This window comes from Maniola jurtina, chromosome 15, assembly GCF_905333055.1.
Source record: "Maniola jurtina chromosome 15, ilManJurt1.1, whole genome shotgun sequence".
NCBI lineage: Eukaryota > Metazoa > Arthropoda > Insecta > Lepidoptera > Nymphalidae > Maniola > Maniola jurtina.
Window position 1 is genome coordinate 11977906 of NC_060043.1, and position 22456 is coordinate 12000361.

The window sequence follows — 22456 nt, forward strand, 5'->3', positions numbered from 1 at the left end:
CCGGCTCCTTTTTCATGTTCCCATACATTTATTTATTTATTTATTTATTTTCACCACCACTTAAAACTATCATTACAGGCTAACCTAATGCGATAGCTAAGTTAAGGAGTTGAGCGTGTAAGTCTATTTATCTATTTATTCCTATCGTAACAGATAGTCCACATTGCCACCCTTGTGAGTTCACTCCGAGTACAACAAAACAGGTCGATCCGCTCCGCCACGACGTTAAGAGTACCAAGAGCGCGCGCCAGCGGCGCCTTGTTCAGCAAATTGGTGCGCCCTTGCGGCAGCGCCAGCAGCGGCGGCCTGCGCCTCCGCCACACGTACCGGTCCGGCACTCTAAGGCTCACCTGTCCTAATACGTCCGCATTAAATAACTTGCCTCTTATTATTTTAAATATATATAGAACAAGCGCGAGTTCCCTTCTAGACCTTATCTCATTGTACCCGACCATACCCAGAACAAATAACGTAGGGTACATCAATGGGTAGAATGGGTAAACCCCATAAAGCCTCATGTACAAGAACCTGACAAATTTGTTCTGCACCCGCTCTAACATAAGGCTATACTTAGCTTCATGTGGAGCCCAAACGACTGCATTACTTTCCAGTTGACTCCTTACCAACGCATTGTATAATGCAGTAACAGCCCTTATGTTAGTGAAACCACCAACGGTACGAAGCAAGAAACCCAGATTTCTGTAAGCTTTCTTACAACATTGTATAATATGATCACGAAACGAAAGCTCAGCATTTAACCTGACTCCTAAGTCTTTGACTTCTGAAACTCTCAGCATTGGTGTCCCATCCATATTATAATTATAACAAATAGGGGCCCGTAACTTAGAGAAAGTGATGATTGAACATTTGGAGCTATTAAACTGTAAAAGGTTATCCTGGCTCCATGTCACTACTCTGTCTATATCCTGCTGCAGCTTCACACAGTCATGTTCGCCATGTACAGCCAGAGAGAGCTTGAGATCGTCCGCAAACAACAAGCATTTAGCATCCTGGACCACCTGCGGCAGATCGTTTATCATTAACACGTTAAACGCCGATAGAAAAAAATAAAAATCGTAAAAATACTTTTGGTCGTAATTTGTTTATTATGTTACGATACGTATAGAAAATAAGTTTTATTCAATTCTGTACATGGGTTACATAGTTACAGTCAAATACATAGCTGAGGTCACCGGTGCACCCCATGGCGCACAAATACAGAAAATATATTTTCCGGTACCCGGCGCCGCGCCGGCCACCCCGCCGGCCACCCGCTACACTTTATTTTATTTTTCAGTAAAACTGATTTTTATGTTTGTATTTCATTAAAAAATAAAGACTGCTAATTTTCGTTAAAATAATAAAGACTAATTTGAATTATATATCCTGAATTTTTATTTTGGTTACTTTTTTCGCTATCTTTCATTTTTTCAATTCCTTACAAGGTATGTTTGTCCCACTGCGCAGTATAGTTCTACAGCGCCGTGCCGGTCACGGAGTACGAATAAAGTAACAGTCAGTATGGCCGGCGGCGAGAAAAAGTAGTTTGAATATGAATGACTATACGTTGAGGTCACCGGTGACCCCCATGGCGCTATGATAGAGGAAGGGTGAGGTCACCGGTGACCCCCATGGCGTTTAACGTGTTAAAATAAACTGCAAGGGTCCTAGGTTGCTGCCCTGACTGACACCAGACCTTGTGAAATACCGTTCGGACTTGCGGCCTTTATATTCCACATATTGCTGCCTATCTCTCATATAACTCGCAAAAAAGTTAAGTAAATGTGGAGTGAACCCGACTGATGCTAACTTTTTGAGCAATACATCGTTATCGACTAAATCAAAGGCTTTTCGAAAATCGAAGTATGCTACATCAGCCTGGGCCCCACCATCAACTGCTGGAACTATATGAGACATATAGCCGAGGAGGTTGCTGGTAGTGCTTCTCGAAGAACGAAATCCATGCTGAGAGTCGGATAGTTGCGCGCTAACCTGAGTGTAAATACTGCTGTGAATGGCCGATTCTAATACTTTCGCCGGAGCCGACAACACTGCCACTGGCCTGTACCCCTCCACTTGTGTTCCCCCTCCACCTTTCGGTACTGGAACGACTCGTGTCACTTTCCACCTCTCGGGAAACACAGCTGCCTTCAGACACTGATTGTATATGTGAAGTAACGGCTCGGCCAGGACAGATCGACAGTCTTTAAAAACATAAGGTGGTATGCCATCCGGCCCCGCTGATTTCTTGGGCTTCAGTTTTTTAAGTGCCTGTTTTACCTCATCTAAGGTCAATCCATCTATGTGCACCCGCGCCGCTCCGTTCTCTCCACCAGCTGCCGCTACGGCTGCGTTAACATTCAATTCGGCTCGTTCTGAACTATAGACTGAATGAAAATACTTGCCGAACTCTACAGCGCATTGCTCGTCAGTCAACAATACCCCGTTCTTTAAAATTTTTTGCGGACCCCTACTACTTCTTTTAGATTTGGCGTAGTTCCAGAACGACATCGGATCCTTTAATAGCTGGTTCTGAACTCGATGCCTGTAGTGCCGGTGAGCAAAATCTATCATTGCTTTGACCTTCGCCCTACACTGAGCGAACGCTTCGTAATCATCCCTGGACTTACTCGCCTTATACCGCCGGTGAAGCTTCGCCTTCATTTCTATGTTGCGAATTATTTCAACCGTGTACCATTCGGGGTAAATGTACCTCGATGTTACTGGACTTCGCTTTTTTTTCGGAACGTTGTTATCGATAATAGATGTAAAAATGTCATAAAAACGGTTCAAGCTTTCGTCCAAATCTAAGTCATACAATACAGACCAGTCTACCGCCGCAATAGCCGAATATAACGATGGGAAGTCAGCCTTATAGAAATTCCAACCTGTAGGGGCTGGAGATATGCTCGTAGGTATGGTCGCGTCAGGTGGACACGCGTCAGTCCGCCGACGCGAGGGCAAGGCGACCGCAATCTCGAGAGGTGGGTGATGCGCGTCCACCGGCACGAGCGGCGCCGCCGCCGCGCGCACGCTCACCGTCCCACCCGTCGAAAGCGAACTTAAAACTAAGTCCAGATACCTGCCATTACAATTACCTACTTTGTTACTCTGAATGAACTCACAATAGGTTTGAAAGTACTCAAAATAATTATTGATAGCCGTAGAACACGAGTATAGGTTAAAATCTCCTACAACTATTACTTCACTAAATTTTCTACAGTATTCCTCAATAATACTAAACAATACCATATATTCCGTATCCCTAGCGCTAGGCGGTATGTAAACTGTACATAATAAAAACAAGAATCGTTCGCGCCTATAGACACTCGCACAAACTAGTTCGAAAGAATGAGCGTCGATGTTGACGTCACTGTGTACTCGCCGCAGTTCGAAGTGCGGTGTGGCCACGAGAAACGCGCCGCCCTGCTTACGTCCATCCGCTCGGTCACACCTTATAATAGTGTAACCAGGCGGAATTATCTCTGCATCGTAAATAGATTTGTTGCAACCTGTTTCCGTGATTGCAAACAAATCTGCACTAGAAGCCGAAATCGATGCTATAAAGTCCTCCAATTTTGTTCGAAGCCCTCTTACATTTTGGTAAAATATTTCAATAATATTATTCTGGCTTTTTGGCTTCTGATCTCGGGTGGTTGGCTGTCCTACGAAACCACACCCATTCACAAAATTCCACGTTAACCGGCCAAACATCTGGCTGACACAATTGGTCATATTTGCTCTCTGGCAACCCTATAATAAATGAGGCATAATCTCGCTCTGTTTTATGTTTTATTTTGTCAATTTTGAGCGGTACTTCCTTCACTATATCTTTAATAAATTTTTCCAAATTTTCTACAGTGGTGTCCTTCTGCAGCCGCCAAACGTGTAAAAATTTTTTCTTTTCCATCCCTCTTATTTCAGTATTCTGCATACTTCCTCCCTTTTTTACTTCGGTATTGGGATATCTACTTCTCCTTCTATTAACTACTGTCCAAGTTCCATTTTTTTCTGTGTTTTTCTCTTCCTCTTCAATCATCCTGGAATTTTTGGTGCTTTTTTCCATACTGATATTCTGAGTTCTCTCACCTTCAATAACTTCACACGCTTGTTTCGTGGCCATACACTTTTTTTCAACTACCTGCTGTTTAACGGCGTTTACAAAAGATAGCACTGGCTCTTTACATACTTGCGATTGTTCCTTACTAGCCTCCCGTTCCGTACTAGGAGCAGTCTCGACACATTCCTCCCTTCCTAAATAACCTTTAACTGTAGCTTCTAACAAATCCACTGCGTTAACTTTTTCCAAAACTACCTTCATAAACTTTTTAATCTCCCGCAACTCAACTTCCACTGTATTATATTTATCTAGGAGTAGCTTATATTCTTTCTTCTGCTCTTCTAGCTGAGATTTCATTTCCCAACGGAACTCCCGCAGCTCTTCGAGCAGCTTATCTTCCGTGTCAATCCTTGTTTCCTCCAGAACGATACGATTCCCACGCTCCGTGTTGACGTAGCAGCTGCTCGGAGTAAACGTCTTATTCATGAAGCTTCCTCGGACCGGTGTATCAGAGTTATTCCCTTTTGGGACAGCTCGCATGCACTCGGGACATCTCCAATTTGCTTTGTACTCCTCCGTGAACTCCTCGAACTGCTTCTTTGATAAAGCCAAGCACTTGAGGTGGTAAATTTTCTTACATTTTTCTTGTGCACACTCCATATACAATATGTCATAAATCATAGCACTGCATCCATTGCATGTGGTACTCATTTTTTATAATTTTACTCAATTCGTACTGAAACACGTCCGTACGCACGCATGTCGCGCGCTGAACTGAACACATGAAAAAGTAGCCGGATTTTTTTAAATTATTTTCTATAATATTGAATTCTAGCCCCATCAACTACTGCTATGTAAAACATCACATCATTTTATTACCTACTACAATCCAATACCCTATTTGTTTTTTAACTATAGTATCATAAAAGCCACTAACACGTTTAACAGTACTTATTTCAAACGACGCAAGATCCTCAAATACGAAAACGAGTCATAAAAGCGTTACAGCGATGTAACTAATAATAATGAGAATCATCTGCCGTCACACAAAACTGTTATCATTGCCACTGAATTTTAATGCCTAACACCTTGGAGTAGAGTTCAATTTGGTGTTGATGCAGCAAGGGATATGAAAGAGATTTCTTCGAAATTAAATCTTATTGCAGGGAAAAGGAACGGACGTGCAGTTCAATATACACGAATGAAACGTTCAAATTAAATTTCATGTAAATCCTGATAGATAAATGGTATGGTATTATAATATTATAGTATGGAAGTATGGTTTTACAAGTGTAAATTAAAAATTTATAACACCCCCGACAAGTAAAGGTTACAGTAACTAGAAAAGAGCTGATAATTTTAAACGGCTGAACCAATTTTTTTGGAAATATAGCTAAGAACGCTCTGGATCAAGCCACCTTTCAAACAAAAAAAACTAAATTTAAATCGGTTCATTAGTTTAGGAGCTACGATGCCACAGACAGATACACACGTTAAACTTATAACGCCCCTCTTTTTGAGTCGGGGGTTAAAAAAGCGAAGTTGACTTTTCTTAGACTTAAGTTTCGGTTAAAACGAGACAGATTTATGCCAGCGGTATAACGCTGTCTCGTTTTAACAGTGTCTTAAGTCAGGAAACACAAAGTGCGCTAAATAGATTTGAACCTTAGTAGTTCGTTCATCTAATTAAGTGTTATACGAAGGTTACACGGATAAAACCTGCCGAGACGTAATCTCTACAACCTTAACAAAAACCTTTGTGCTCGTATCAAGACTCAAGTTAATCCGTTCATCTTGCCGTACTTGTAACTCTGAGAGTCAAATCATTAAGCGGGTTTAGGCACCAGACATATCTATTATACTCATCTTTGTTTAAGATTTTAATAATTTAGTGCCATTTGTATTGTGTTCTGATTTTTAACCCCCGACCCAAAAAGAGGGGTGTTATAAGTTTGACGTGTGTATCTGTGTATCTGTCTGTGGCATCGTAGCTACTATTCGATTTTAATTTCGTTTTCTTGGATTATAGCTAAGAACACTCTCGTTCAAGCCACCTTTCAAACAAAAAAAAAACTAAATTAAAATCGGTTCATTAGTTTAGGAGCGACGATACCACAGACAGATACACAGATACACAAATACACAAGTCAAACTTATAACACCCCTCTTTTTGGGTCTGGGGTTAATAAATCTGGAAAAGTACAAGTATGATTTCATTAAAAATGTGATTGTACAATATCGTACATTTGTCGCAAAGTAAATATTGATTCACGTTTTCCCTTTCACTAATGGTCACTTCCGTACCGGAAATTGCCGGAAATAGGGTGGCACTGGCAAATATTTTATATTTGGAATGTGTCAACTTCTACCTGGGTGAATGAGGGAAAAAAGGGCATACAGGATGTAACCAGAATGCGAACAAAAACTTAGCGTTTTATTATACTGTATAATCCAATGCCAATAACCATTGCCTTTTTAGTTTTAGTGTTTTTTGACGTGACAACGTCTTATAATTCGATAGAGCCGGCTGCACGCACGAAACAAGTGTAAATTAAAAATTTATAACACCCCCGACAAGTGAAGGTTATAGTAACTAGAAAAGACCGAAAAGACCTGATAACTTTCAAACGGCTGAACTGATTTTCTTGGACTATCCCATTCCTACGATCTAAAGTATCTGAGTTTTCCAAAACATCATTTTTAAATAAATAATTATGTATTCAGGCAACGTCCATCTTGACAGCTTGACATTTTTCAATTGACATAATATTATGAACCTAACGGTTATCTAACCTTCTTTTCTACAAGAAAACTAGAAAAGAGCTGATAACTCTTAAACGGCTGAACCAATTTTTTTGGATTATAGCTAAGAACACTCTCGATCAAGCCACCTTTCAAACAAAAAAAAGTAAATTAAAATCGGTTCATTCGTTTAGGCGCTACGATGCCACAGACAGATACACAGATACACAGACACACAGATACATACGTCAAACTTATAACACCCCTCTTTTTGGGTCGGGGGTTAAAAACATGACTCATGCGGCGTTACCTCGCTCTGAGGCGTTCCATGTAAGGCTTGAAGTGCAAGCGAGAGCGCGGAACGAGCGACAAAGAAGCACAATCGGCTTTTGTTGTCACGTTCAACTATCGTAAGTAAACCGACTTTACAGACAACCAATTTTTTTTTCAAACTCGCAATGTATAGCGTGCAAAACTCGGGTCAATGCTCCACCTAAGACGCGGCATTGACATCGAGTGGCCTATTTACGTAACGTTCGTTGACCTCTAGCACCAGACAGATGTTTTATTTGCAATATAATGTGAACCTACAAGATTTTTTTTAATTATTTTTCGTAGTTTTTTTTATCAGTAACCATCAGTATTATCGCCTCGTCTTCGTTTTTGCTAGCGTTCTGGTTACACTCCGTATACGCATGGGCGTGGGGGCACTCATTAATCAAGATAATAATAAGTGTTGCCGTGGTCTTCGTCAAGCGATAGCCGTCCACTGCTGAACATTATTACCGTGACATAGGTCTTGTATGGTCATTGTAAGAACTTCCACATTCTGCAATCGTACACCGCCAGGTCACATCAGCGACTCGTTTCCGTTTGACGTCATTTATCCATCAAATGGAACTCCCATAAGATGGACTCCATCTTGTAAGGAGGTCTACAACACGGACTCCATCTTGAGGTCTGCCAGCGCTGCGCTTTCCGGTGTGACGTCCCCACTCAAGCACTTTAAGACCCCAATGTCTTATCACTTCTCCGAACTAATGTGCCCCGCTCATTGCCAGTTCAGCTTCGCAAACTACATACTACGGGTTTAACATATAAATCCTTTAAAGTATTTATTTAAAGAATTTTTTTTACTATACTTATTACTTATATAGAAATAGAAAACTCAGTAGAAATGTAGATTCATAGTAGTTAAACCTAAAAAGGGGCTGAATAGAAAAGTCATTATGAAAATAGGCCAAGTTAAAAAGACAAAGGAAAATGAGTTGGTAAGTATTTTTTGTTTCTGTAAGAAATCATTTATCAAACTAAATAGGTACTCACTCGAATAAATATATTCCACTTATTAAAAGTGGGAATGGTGATACAAAAAAAACGAGATTGTTTTCTTCCATAACTTGGAATATTTTGATGTTGCCACACTGATGGTAACTGGGCTGATTGATCTCGCTAATTTCATCCACTTATCTTAAACTAGGGGATGCCCGCGGCTTCGCCGGCGTGGATTTAGATTTTTTTAAATACCGTAGGAACTCTTTGATTTTCCGGGATTAAAAGGAGCCTATGTCCTTCCCCGAGATGAGTCCCAAGTCTGTACCAAACTTCATTAAAATCGGTTCAGCGATTGGGCCTTGAAAACGTAGCAGACAGACAGACACACTTTCGCATTTATAATATTATAGTATGGATACGTAAGTAATACCATAACATGTTTAATGATAACATATTTAATGATAAAATATTAGTAGAAACCTAATTTAATGCTAGTAGAATGCTAAAGTTAAATGACTATTCAAAACAACCAAATTAATTCTATGGGCGATTATGCACTCCATCCGATCCGAATCCGTGAAAATTCGTTCCGAAGTTGTCATAGAACTATTTGTATGGTAGCTTACGCACTAGCTCCGACTTCCGTCATCCGAGTTCCCTCCGTCATCCGTGAGAATATCGGATGTGTCTCGGATTCAAATCGGACGTGTGACGTAGATAGAAAGATGTCCGCTGAATAGCATAGATTTGGATCAGAGATCGGATTAGTGCGTAAGCAATATCCGAGTTCAGTCCGAGTTTTTTTATATCCGTATTTTCACTGACTCGGATCGGATGATTGCGCTCTAAATGCTCCGAAATACTAGCAAGCATGTTCTGAATGGTTTTGAATTGGATAGTTTTGTCATAGAGCTGGCCATGATTGCTCGTCCGTAAATAGACGCAAATGGACGCGCGTTATTGTCAACTGGTCCCAATTAACTCAATGGACGAGGCGTTGCATATCTAATCAAAAACGTATCCTTATTAAGAAATGAGTACAGCACAACACAGCACCTATTTATCCCATATCAGAGTTAAATTTTGACCGTTTTTTTTTTTTAAAGAATATTAGCAATTTTTAATCATGACTAACATTCCCCTTTCCCCTCCAACTAAGCGTAAAGCTTGTGCTAAGAGTGGGTACGACAATAGTGTAACGGCTGGGGTTTGAACCGCCGACCTTTCGGAATTCAGTCCACTCCTATAACCGTTGAGCTATTGAGGCTCTTTAGAGACTGTTAGAAGTCATCTATACTTAATAATATTGTTTGTAACTATTTATGCTTAGAAAATGTAAGGATTCAGAAAATTCCACACAACTTGTTTAAGATTACATGAGTCATAACTTTGAAGCCTACTGAAACCAAAACGTCACTTCAGAATGCGATTTGGAACCTTGGCTTACTTGAATCAGAGAGTAGGCCAACGTAATGTTCCCGCCGAAGTCTGCACTCCAGCCATCCAAGCTCGCTCCAGAAGCCGAGTAGACCACCCAGGTTGCCGAGGGCTTCATGGAGTGAGGTTGGGGAGTTCAGAGGGTTTACTATGAAGTATTTAGACTGGACGATACGCTTTTGAGGATTACGAGTATTACTCGTAAGTAGCTTAAATTCCCCAAGAGTACTTCTTTAACCCATAACGATTTGCGACGGTCAACGGGAAGGACGATTAACTCCATCAATAGTTAGCTGTAACTTCGTAGATAATTCCGTAATACTAGCCGATATGATTTTAAGGATTACGAATATTAGCTGAAATTCCCCAAGCTTAGATTTTAGCCCAATAACAATTTGCGACGGTCAATACCTCGATTACTCTCGATTAATAGTTTTTTCACTGTTTTTATCCTGTCCTTCTGACTAAGCGAAATTCGTTTGAAGAAACTCTGCCATTCTTTAGGAGAAATCCCTTCCAGTCTAGTGGATTTGCTTTAAGTATTTCGGATCTAGTCTCGCGTTAACGGAAGTCTTATCCTGTCTTGATTAAATTTAAGCTTCTTTAATACTTCGTGTTAAGCTGTGATAGCCTAGTAGTAAATTAAACGTCCGCCTCCTAATCCGAGGTCGGGGGTTCGATCCCGGACACGCACCTCTAACTTTTCAGGGTTATGTGCGTTTCAAGTAATTAAATATCACTTGTTTTAACATAGTCGTAGCAACCCCCTGAAAGTTTAACGGTGCCTGGCAGGGGGTTGCCACGATACGTGTCTGGTAATACATGACCTGATTTCTAATATTCCAAAGAAAATATAAAAAAAAATTGACTTTAAATTTGACGTAAGATATTATACACCTTTATTACCTGTTCCAAACTTCATAGTCAATGATCGTTCCTCCTTGTGTTGGGGACAATACGCAGAGAAACTTTCAGCTTTTATAAAATAACGAAGGTCTGGCACGCGCTGGATCTTAGTCTATTATGAAAGACATAGAGAATATTGTGTAAATCATCGCCGCGGTGTAAAATGTGTGAGGAATGCAATTTTTCCAAACAGCAGAACTATTTGTAGAGGGCATACCTAAACGTAATGTCTGCACCGCGCCGGGAGTGTTTTGATGCTCTACCTTGAAAATAATATCTCAGGAGAATTTTCATTAAAATATGCACACGTTAAAACGAAATATGGTCGGAATTTTAGAGCATGAATTTGTTTTAAAAGCATAATTTTGAACATTTGAGATGCGCCAGCAAAATTTTGTCCGTTTTTCCTTGCGCCATAAAGCAAAGGTACCTAAATATAATTCGAAGAAAATTCTAAGTACATGAAATAAATCTACTTGTACGTTATTACCGATAGCCCAAAAAAAGGAGTGAAATGTTTTCAGGGTTCACGTTTGTATGTAAGTTTCTTTATTCCACCATAACTTCTAAATTGCTGGGCAGTCGTGTTAATTACGAATTGTTTTAGCATAAAGTACCGCGTGATAGAAATTAATTTGGTTTGCTATTTGCTACTCATATAATAATAGATTTTGTTCGCGACTTCGTCCCTGGTACATACCGATATGGTTTATAGCCTATAGCACTCAGGGATAACCGTGTCGCGGGTGAGGTACTAGCTTATACATATACTTCATTAACCCCCGACCCAAAAAGAGGGGTGTTATAAGTTTGACGTGTGTATCTGTGTGCGGCATCGTAGTTCCTAAACTAATGAACCGATTTTAATTTGGTTTTTTTGTTTGAAAGGTGGCTTGATCAAAAGTGTTCTTAGCTATAATCCAAGAAAATAGGTTCAGCCGTTTGAAAGTTATCAGCTCTTTTCTAGTTACTGTAACCTTCACTTGTCGGGGGTGTTATAAATTTTTAATTTACAGTTGTAGAATACAGGCATTCCAAACCAGTGGTAGATGCTCTTAACGATTCAAAAGTACTTGTAAAAGTCTAATTGAATAAAAATATTTTGAATTTGAATTTAGATAGGTACTTACAATAAGTACATACTTCATTATACTAAATCAATGTACCCGGAAATGCTGCACAAACCTTTAACTTCAAAACAAAGCAATCCGAAAACAGGGCACGAAAAAATCTCCCGACCTCAATTTTTTAATTTAGATGATTTACACAAAGAACTGTTGGCACTCGGCAAAGAGCGCATTCTAAAAGCTACAGTAGGTACATTTTACGTTAAAATCTCACACTTAATTAAAGTACAAGTTTTACAAAACATTAAAGTAATGATTACGCGCAAGGCTTGTATAAAAGCAGTGATAGTTTAGTGGTTAAGACTTGGGCCTTCTTTTTGGGAGATCGGGGGTTCTATCCCGGGCAGGCACTTCTAATTTCTCGGTGTTAATAGGTGCGTTTTAGGCAATTAAATATAACTGCCTTTGATGGTGAAGGAAAACATCGTGAGCAAACCAGTAGGTCAATTCCGTAAAAGCTTCAATCATTATTACAATCGCAATTCTTTTGAATGTCTGAATTTATGTCATTCTTGTTGCAACAATGCATTGCCAATCTGGAGTGAACCTGCATGCTTGAGAGTTCTCCATTATGTTCTCAAAGTTTGAGAAAAATTTACTAAGCCAGCGTGGCCTTGGCCTAAGCCCTTCTCATTTTGAAAGGAGATCGTACTCAGTAGTGGGCCGGCGAAGGGTTAATCATCATGACACCAAGAACTGTTAGCACTCGGCAGTTACAAGAGCGCATTCTAAAAACTTCAGTACATTTTATGTTAAAATTTCATATTTAATTAAAGTGCAAGTCTCACAGAACATTTAATCATTCCACGCAAGGCTAAAGTGTCTGGTGTCAACACTACACGTGCCGCTACTCACATATAATCGCGACAAAGTTACCCTTATTAGCAGGCATCCCACAGACGGTAGACTTTAGATCTTTAAATATACTGGAAGAACTAAAAATAATCCAAAAGCATTCGTCGCTTGCACAACTGCGAATCCTCAAATTTTTTGGACACATTAAAAAGAAGAGTGGTATCACACTAATATTATAAAGGCGAAAATTTATGTGTGTGTGTGTGTGTGTGTGTGAGTGAGTGTGAGTATATTTGTTACTCTTTCACGCAAAAAACTACTAGAAGAATTTGGCTGAAATTAAGAATGGAGATAGATTATATTATGGATTAATATTTAGTTAAGTTTTGATTACATGATTTATGGAGAGAAAGTTAGGATTTTAAGATTCAGGTATGCAAACACAACATTGTGTTTCGTAACTAGAATCCTAAAATCTCATACTAAAACTAGTGGCGTTTTGTCATTTGTATAGCATAGGTAGTGCAATAGCACATTCAGTGCAACAACTTTCTCGCAAATTATGTGTCTACAAAGTAGATTCAATCGGACGAACAAAAGTCTGCGACTTGTAGAAGCCCTTACTGTGGCGACAGTGAAATGTAGCGGAAACGTATTGTAACAAAGAACTGGGAACTGGGTTATTTATGATAAGTGCGGTCAGACCTTTCCCGCTCGTAACGTTCTAGACACGGGACTGAAACACTTACAACGTATTGAATATGTGCTTAGGGTCCTTATGCTGCCTGTCCACTGGGGTCATATGAAGACACGACGCGAAGGATCAGTCTTAAAAGAAATATACCTCACTCGTACCCCTGCGCTTTTTATATAAACATAGTTTGGTTTTCTTTGAATATTAACCAATCAAACTCAATGAAATTTTGTAGACAAGTTCTAGAAGCAAATATCTATGTTTGTGGATTGTCAGATTTCCGTAAAAATGTGTAGTTTCAAAGTTTACACCAGGTCAAAAATTCATCATAGTATTGAGATAAACACCGCTTACCGCGAAACATGCTGATTTGTGTTAAAATGTATCCATAATATTATGTACTGTAATGTGTATTAGGCCATAAATAAATTAATTATGAATTTTACTAAGTGACAACTGCCTAAAGACTGTATCGTCACTTAGGTACGGAAATAAATCAGTCAAAAACAAAATTTGTCATCAAATATAAAAAACTAGCTGATGCCCGCAGCTTCGCCCGCGTGGATTGGTCAGATCCTCTGCAGCATCAGGATTGAGAAGTTGGAATCCAAATTTTTTACGAAACAATGTCGCAAAGTTCCTCTATCGATTAAAAAAGAAATGACGCAAATCGGTTCAGAAATCTCGGAGATTTCGGTGTACATAGGTAGAAAACACAACTCCCTTCTTGAAAGTCGGTTAAAAAGTAGCCTATGTTACACCCTGGTCAATCCTCTACTTGTATGTGAAAATCCCGTTAAAATCGGTTCAGCCGTTCCGAAGATTAGCCTTTTCAAACAGACAGACAGACAGACAGACAGACAGACAGACAAAAATTTTAAAAACGTGTGATTCAGTCATGGTATCGTTCAAATAACCATATGACCTTAATATGTGGTAGTTATTTCGAAATTACAGACAGACACTCCAATTTTATTTATTAGTATAGATAACTTGAATAAGTAGTTCCCGGGAATAATATAAAATGTGTGAACTATCCACATTTCCGGTAGCACATTGTTCACGCAGCTGCAATGGCAGTGGCACGTGTTCCGCATTAGTACGACCTACGTCCACATTGTAGCTTCTATTGTGGTACTGGCGATTGGCGACAATGAAATGTTGTGGAATGTCGCATAACGCGAAGGCCCAATATTAAACTAGCGGGGAAAATGGAGATCGGAAAGGCTTCTATATTCTATCAATCAGTCAAAAAAACGGCATTCCGAACCAGTGGTCAATTATTTTGACGATTCAAAAGCACTTGTAAAAGTTTATTTGAATAAAATCTATTTTATTCAATTCTAAATCTATTTATTGCAAGGTAAGTAAAAATTTATTTATCTACACTGGTCTGGCTTATAATAAGAACAGCCATATTTAGCAATGCAATTTAGTTATGCAATATTTTCTACTATTACAATAATAATTAAAAAAGAATAACTTAAAATTTAAAAACCCCTGACACAAAAACCTCTATAAGAAAACTAAAAAAGAGCTGATAACTTTCAAACGGCTGAACCGATTTTCTTCGATTATAGCCTGCTAAGAATACTCTCGATTAAGCCACCTTTCAAACAAAAAAACCTAATTAAAATCGGTTGATTTGTTTAGGAGCTATGATGCCACAGACAGATACACACGTCAAACTTATAACATCCCTCTTTTTGGGTCGGGGGTTAATAAATGAAATATAATGTCTAATAAAAAATAATTCTAATGTCAAGGAAGATAGATTATTGTAACAATATTATGCTTTGTATCTATTGGCGTATTCTTCAATAGTACGCCTTGTCCACTAAGTATTCTAGCAATGCGTATTGGAAACGAACATGCAAATCGCTTCGTACGATTCCTCTTTTCCAGTACAATAATATTATTTCAGCGTTTATATTAATACAGTCTTAACCGCAGGAAGGTTAGAGAAACAATCGAGAAGGTTCTTACAGATAAGTGATGCTCGGGATCTCTCAAATTGTGTTTTGTTCTTAAACAATGGAGGAGTTAATATAGGCCTAAATATACACGCGAGAGGATTCGATAAAGTGACGGCAATCGTATGTTTAATGCAAGCTTATTTTACCCGACCGCGGAAAGTGGTGTTTATCAGATAGATAGATAGACACAAAACAAGAAAAAAAACGGTAAAGTGCAAGGTGGACTCGCACTCGGTATAGGTTTCTTGACAGACACGACAGACAGACAACGAAGAATCAGAAGAAACTCGTATAGGGTTCCTTTTTCCTTTTGAGGTACGAAACCCTACAAACCCTCACAGTTGCGTCCAGTCAGTCTGTGTGTCAAACCCATTTAAAATATAATCAATGAGAGCTGTAAAGTTGAAAAACACTAATATTTAACACTTATTATCGCCACACAGAACTATGAAAATACGGGAAAAAAAATCAGGGGAAAACTATTAACTACAACAACTATTACAGGTATTCTAAACTTAACTAAATAAATTAACTAATCCAAAAACAATACCATTCTTTTTACGATTCCCCGTAGAAAATGATACCTGCAGTAGTTTATGATGAGTCTAAATCGCAGTAGAACTTAGAAGCCCGCACATATAAACTTCCGCTTAGAATGTGATGATGGTTTTTTAAACGTCGAACAAAGGTCGTTCACGCTGACAAAGGGTAAATGCGGGTCACTACATGGATATTTATAACTTTGAGGAATTTCGGGATCACATACCAAAAGTAACCCGGAAACTTGTAGTGGAATAGTGTGGTGGATAAAAGATAGATAATGTTATATTGTTTACCTATTTCCTCAAAAAAAGATAGGTCTTCAAGAAAATAGAACGGAATACGCAGAATTTGTATTTTCAAGTGTTCTCCACCTAGAATAAACAGGGGTGGCTCTTTCAAAATCAATGGTTCTCCAAAAATTCTTTATTCGCGTTAAATACATGACAAGTGTAAATTAAAAATTTATAACACCCCCGACAAGTGAAGATTACAGTAACTAGAAAAGAGCTGATAACTTTCAAACGGCTGAACCGATTGTCTTGGATTATAGCTAAGAACACTCTCGATCAAGCCACCTTTCAAACAAAAAAACTAAATTAAAATCGGTTCATTAGTTCAGGAGCTACGATGCCACAGACATACACATATACACAGACACACACGTCAAACTTATAACACCCCTCTTTTTCGGTCGGGGGTCAAAAATATGATACGTGATTAAAGACAACTTAATTGATAAAATGTAAAATATAAATGTACTTATAGTGTAAAAATATTCCGAAAACCACGCAACCTACTAGTGGACGCTTTATGGTGACATCGTTTCGTAGGAAACTAGCTAACCTTACAATTTTTCTGGTATTAGCGAGCCTGATACATATAACGTATTCATAGACGTCATACGATAAAGTCATGCTTTCGTCTTGTCTCTTCGATGAATTAAATCTCTACTGTTATGAAATTTTGATGAGTTTATAATCACGCATTCTGAATATAGAGGTAATTTTCGTAGAACTACGAAATAGTCGTAGAGCTACGACGTCCCGTAGCACTTTGCCAAGCTACGAAAAGGCTACGAACTAATGTTTTCATTTCGAATGTTTTTTGATAGAGAACGTTCTCTAATAGAGTAATGCAGAAATTACTGTCAGTTTTCTTTAGAAGTTTTAAAAATCAACAGCAGTCGAAATGAAGGAGCAAAGAGCAGCCCTTTCCTAACAAAAAACTTCGCGATAATATTAGTTCTCACAAAATATATTCGTACAACAGATGGTGATATGAATAAATCATAGCCTCAAGAGCTCCAGTAAAAACCGTATTCAAATCCTTCTGAAATCACAAGCCTTTATTTCTACTGTGTGGTAAAAAGAAGACGCGAGATCAAAATATTACGTGGGACTTAAAGTTGGGTTACATCAGTCGCTTGCTTTCTGTTTTATTAACCCCCGACCCAAAAAGGTGGTATTATAAGTTTGACGTGTGTATCTGTCTGTGGCATCGTAGCTCTTAAACTAATGAACCGATTTTAATTTAGTTTTTTTGTTTGAAAGGTGGCTTGATCGAGTGTTCTTAGCTATAATCCAAGAAAATCGGTTCAGCCGTTTAAAAGTTATCAGCACTTTTCTAGTTTTCTCGTAGAAAAGAAGGTTAGATAACCCTTAGGTTCATACAAGAAAACTAGAAAAGAGCTGATAACTTTTAAACGGCTGAACCAATTTTTTTGGATTATAGCTAAGAACACTCTCGATCAAGCCACCTTTCAAACAAAAAAAAGTAAATTAAAATCGGTTCATTCGTTTAGGCGCTACGATGCCACAGACAGATACACAGATACACAGACACACAGATACACACGTCAAACTTATAACACCCCTCTTTTTGGGTCGGGGGTTAAAAAGGAGCAGTTGAAGTTAAGTTTTAGAAACTTGTTTTTCATAGAAAGTAGCTTACGTTCCCACTTTTAAGATATTATGTTCAGCGGTTTTGTGTCAAACACTACCGCATTTCTTCCCATCTGATTAAGTGAGCTACTGGAACATACTCTTTCACTTCCCGGCGTCACGTTGGAGCTAACACGATTCATTTGTCACCGTCGAGAACAGACAAATCGCACTCTAAAAACTTGTGACTCGCACTCGGGAATAGCGATTTGAATATTTTATCAGACAAGTGAGATGTTTAGGTACTTTAAAGGAAGCTTTCGATTCCTCCATGTAACGGATGTATCACGTCAAGGGATCGAAGTGCTTTTTTGCATGGACATTGAAAGAAGACATAGAGAATGACAGAATTTTTATCTAGGAATAACTTAAAATTTAAAAAACCCCGACACAAAAACCTCTATAAGAAAAGTAGAAAAGAGCTCATAACTTTCAAACGGCTCAACCGATTTTCTTCGATTATAATAGCTAAGAACACCTTACAAACAAAAAAAACTAAATTAAAATCGGTTCATTCGTTTAGGAGCTACGATGCTACAGACATATAGGTACACAGATACACGCGTCAAACTTATAACACCCCTCTTTTTGGGTGGGGGTTAAAAACAGAGTTCGCAACGGAGTTTTAAAATCCCTTGCTATATAGCAGGTCTGATTGCCGACGAGCGCTAGCCTATGAATTTAAAAAAAAAAAAAACCTTTCATATATCCCACGTTGTTTTTGCGGATAATGAGTGTCAAGAAAAATACTCGGCTTGAAGCTTATTCAATATTTTTCACACGTATTTTTGATGGCGTGATAGTCTAGTGGGTTAAAACGTCCGCCTTCTATTCGGAAGGTTATGGGTTCGATCCCGGGTTTGCACCTTCATATTTTTCGGAGTCGTGTCCAGTTTTGCTTTAACTGTGAAGGAAAACATCATGAAACATTCATGCCTAAGAATTCTCCATCATGTTCTCAAAGGTGCGTGATGTCTGCCGATTCGCACTTAGCCAGCGTAGCGGACTATGGCCCAAGCCCTCATTCTGAGAAGAGACCTGTTCTCAGTAGTGTACCGGCGACGGGTTGTTCATGATGATAAACTATTTCATTCTACAACGTTGGTTGTGCAGATAATTAGATGTCTAGAAAAATACCTATTCTTGCTCGAAGCTTATCCAATATTTTTCACACGTATTTTTGTGTTTAACCTTTCGCATGATAAAGACGTTCATATCTCATATTTGCAATTCATCTTGTGTTATTCAGAGGTATGAAAATATGGTTATAGAGAGAGAGAGCCAGTAGAGCCAGACCTTTGTTATTTTATAAGGCCTCATTCGCACGAGAGCTTTTTAACGTCCGTTGAAAAAGCGTTCACATAGAACAAATGCATTCCCTTGTATCTGTTCACACGTCAACGCTTTTTTAACGCGCACTTTGTATTTTCAGCACAACGCCGGGTTTTAAAGCAACGCTTTTTTAACGCTCGTGCGAATTAGGGCTTACAGCTGAAAGTTCCTCAGCGCATTGTCCCCAACACAGGGAGCAACGATGTGACTACGAAGTTTGGATCATGGTGGCTTTGTGAGATAACAGATAAAAAGGTGTAAAAAATCATTGCGCAGACAAACATTCAGTTTCTATAAAATAACGAAGATCTGGCCCTCGAGCGCTTCTAGCCCATTAAGGATCTGGCAATTTTTGGAATTACGGGATAAATAATATCTTTACAATGGTTTTTGTTCAAGGAATTTATTCAATTACGTATATTATGTAATAGAGTAAGCTTAGAGTTGTTTTTTTTTTCTGGATAAAACATCAATAGGTTAACGGTATAGAAAGTGGTCTGGAAACCAGGATTTCGTAGATTCAAATCCAAGGTTTTGTATATTGTCCTACTTCTAGCCCAAGTGCGTACTTTAGGAGTCCTAACACCATGAGACGCCATGGCGATGCCGCTGGCTACGTAGCCAAATAAGTAGCACAACAATTTATACAACAGTAGCGACCACACATACGCATCGGTCCTGGCGACCAGTTGGCCACTGAAGGAGGCGTAACATACCTACTTGTATACAAAATACTCGCGACTTCTACACGTCACCAGGCGCCAGAGTATATTATAGTCTCCACAACAAATTAGAAACGTCGCGCGTCGCCAGACCGTAGCCAAGTTAGGAAACTGCCATACATTTCAATACCAGTTGTTTGGATACGTAGCCGGTGACGTTACCATGGCGTCCCAGTGTGTCAGCGCTCTAAGAGTACGTTAAAAGCCCTGCACAAGGGTACAAGGAAAGGCCAACGTAGGAGCAATTACGAGCGCCCTTAAAGCCTCCTCATTAGGAAACGGGACTCCCTCAGGCGGCTTCGTAATTGGCTGGGTTATGTTTTCTTTTTGATAATAAGCAACAGTTTGTTTGCTTTTGTTTCTCGTATGAAACATTATTAAACTGTTCAATTGGTTTGTATTTAAAAAGTCAGCAAGTTTCTGATACTATGTATGTATATACCTACAGTAAACATAAAGTAGAAACCATGTTGAAACATAAAAATATGATAAGTTTTACCCGGCTATGAAAGGGTTATGGTTATACAAATAATGTCTGTTTATTTTTATGAATGTTCTTCAGTTCTTTCGGAACTCCAAAACTAATGGTAAAATTTTGTAAATAAAGCTTTATATACGCCAGAGCAACATAGTGCGACATTCCAGCATTTCGCATGGTAGGTACATTGTCGCATGATACAATAATTTGACAAGTGTAAATTAAAAATTTACAACACCCCCGACAAGTGAAGGTTACAGTAACTAGAAAAGAGCTGATAACTTTCTAACGGCTGAACCGATTTTCTTGGATTTTAGCTAAGAACACTCCCGATCAAGCCACCTTTCAAACAAAAAAAAAAAACAAAATTAAAATCGGTTCATTAGTTTAGGAGCTACGATGCCACAGACAGGTACACAGATACACACGTCAAATTTATATCACCCCTCTTTTTGGGTCGAGGGTTCGAAACCAAAACAAAGAACCCAATTCATTTACAAACTACAAAAGCATAGATAACCCAACATACTAACTAACAAAGACTGTTCAAACAATAACCTAACCATTTCGCTTTCAATTGCCCAGAAAAAATTAAATTCACTCGCATTTTCGTAAACTTTCCATGGTATTGTTTTTATGTAACGAATTTCGTGTGAAAAGGTCCTTATCTAATATTTATCCAATTACTTCAACGTTTTTATTAATTCTATTGGCATTGCTCAAAACGCGGTATCAAAATAAACAAAGAATTTTTCATCGACGTTGTGTAAACAAGGCGGGCTTTTTGGAGATCAAAAAAATTCCCCGAATGGCATGGTCGAATAAAAAAAAACGGCCAAGTGCGAGTCAGACTCGTGCACTGAGAGTACGGATACTCGGGTATTTTTTCCAATGTTTTGCACGATGAATCAAAAACTATTATGCATAAAAATAAATAAAAATCTGTTTTAGGATATACAGGTAAAGCCCTTTCATATTATGATACCCCACTTGGTATAGTTACCTTATTTTGAAAATTGTAACCCATTTTAATTTTTTTTTTTTAATGATGTAACCACAAATTCGCGGTTTTCAGATTGAGACTTCGCACGCGAAGCCTACCTATTCCATAGACAAACATGAATGTGTTAAATTAGAATACTTGACTAGAATAGAAATATTTTTTATCTAAATAAACTTTTACAAGTGCCTTTGAATCATCACATGTATCTAACACTGGTTGGGAATGCCTCTCCTACCGAAAAGAACCATCAAGAAACGCGGCAGTTGCTCTTTTCGAAGACTCAATTTCGATTTCTTTTTTAGGGCAGTCGCGTCGTGAAAAAAATTAAAACGGGACGTTCTACTATAATTAAATTAACTCTGCAGACGTTCAAAAACTCGTTAGACCGAGTCATCAACGGGCTAAATTGAAATCCGTTCAGTCAGGCTATTACTAGTCGGGCTGTACTTCAATCGGGCTGTAGTCGGCCGATCAGCTCGAAAATGAATCGGGCTTTAAATCGAATTACTACTCTCATTGACAGCGTCGAGTCCGTAACTGAGATAGATGCAATTGAAAATTACTGCGGAAATGAGATTTGTTACGGTACAGATAAAGTAATGGACAAACTGAAAGCGGGGTGGTAGCGATACGGTCTATAAGCGGATCCGCGCATTTTGTAATAAAACAGGAAACTCGATTCACTTGACGTTGCACAAGCGACCCTAAGTGACATTTAAATCAAAAATTAGTTTTAAGTAGTGGGTACTAGGGTCTTGGGGAACCGGGACCATAAACATTGGTCCGCTCCTTGGTTCCCCGGGGACTATAGTACTCTATCTGTTTGTAATTATCATATTTTTTATCTGTTAACTTTTGGCTGAATAAAGGATATTGATTTATTTATTTATTTATAAAAATCGTTTGATGATGGTGCCGATAATAATAGACAGTTGTTTCATCTCAATTTACAAATTAACATTATAAACAATGTTTGTTTGTTACTCAGTCGCGCAAAAACTACTGGACGGATTGGGCTGAAATTTAGAATGGAGATAGATTATACCCTGGATTAACACATAGGCTACTTTTTATCCCGGAAAATCAAAGAGTTGCCACGGGATTTTTAAAAACCTACATCCAAGCGAACGAACCCGCGGGCATCAGCTAGTATAAAATAACGAAGGTCTGGCCCTCAGAGCCTCCAATTCTATGTTATGTGGGGCATAATTTGAAAAAAAGTCCCAGCTCTGCATAGTCCTCAGCGCTGATTTTCAGCTGCAACCCTCATTCAGGTAATAGGTACAAAAGAGGATCCGCGCCGCTCTTTCGCGTTTTATGTGCCCATACCTTTAAGTTAAGAAGAACTTGGACTTGGAACCGAAGCGCCAAGTTACGGGTGCTAAGTTGTTTATTGAGTTAAGAAATTTATTTTCCGTATACTTGT

General features: G+C 38.7%; 1 protein-coding gene across 1 annotated transcript in view; it reads right to left on the reverse strand.

Moving 5' to 3' along the window:
* The window catches only part of LOC123872789 (protein kinase C, brain isozyme), a 193850-nt gene that overhangs the window by 143465 nt on the left and 27929 nt on the right, over positions 1–22456 (reverse strand). The gene's annotated exons all lie outside the window — the stretch shown is intronic.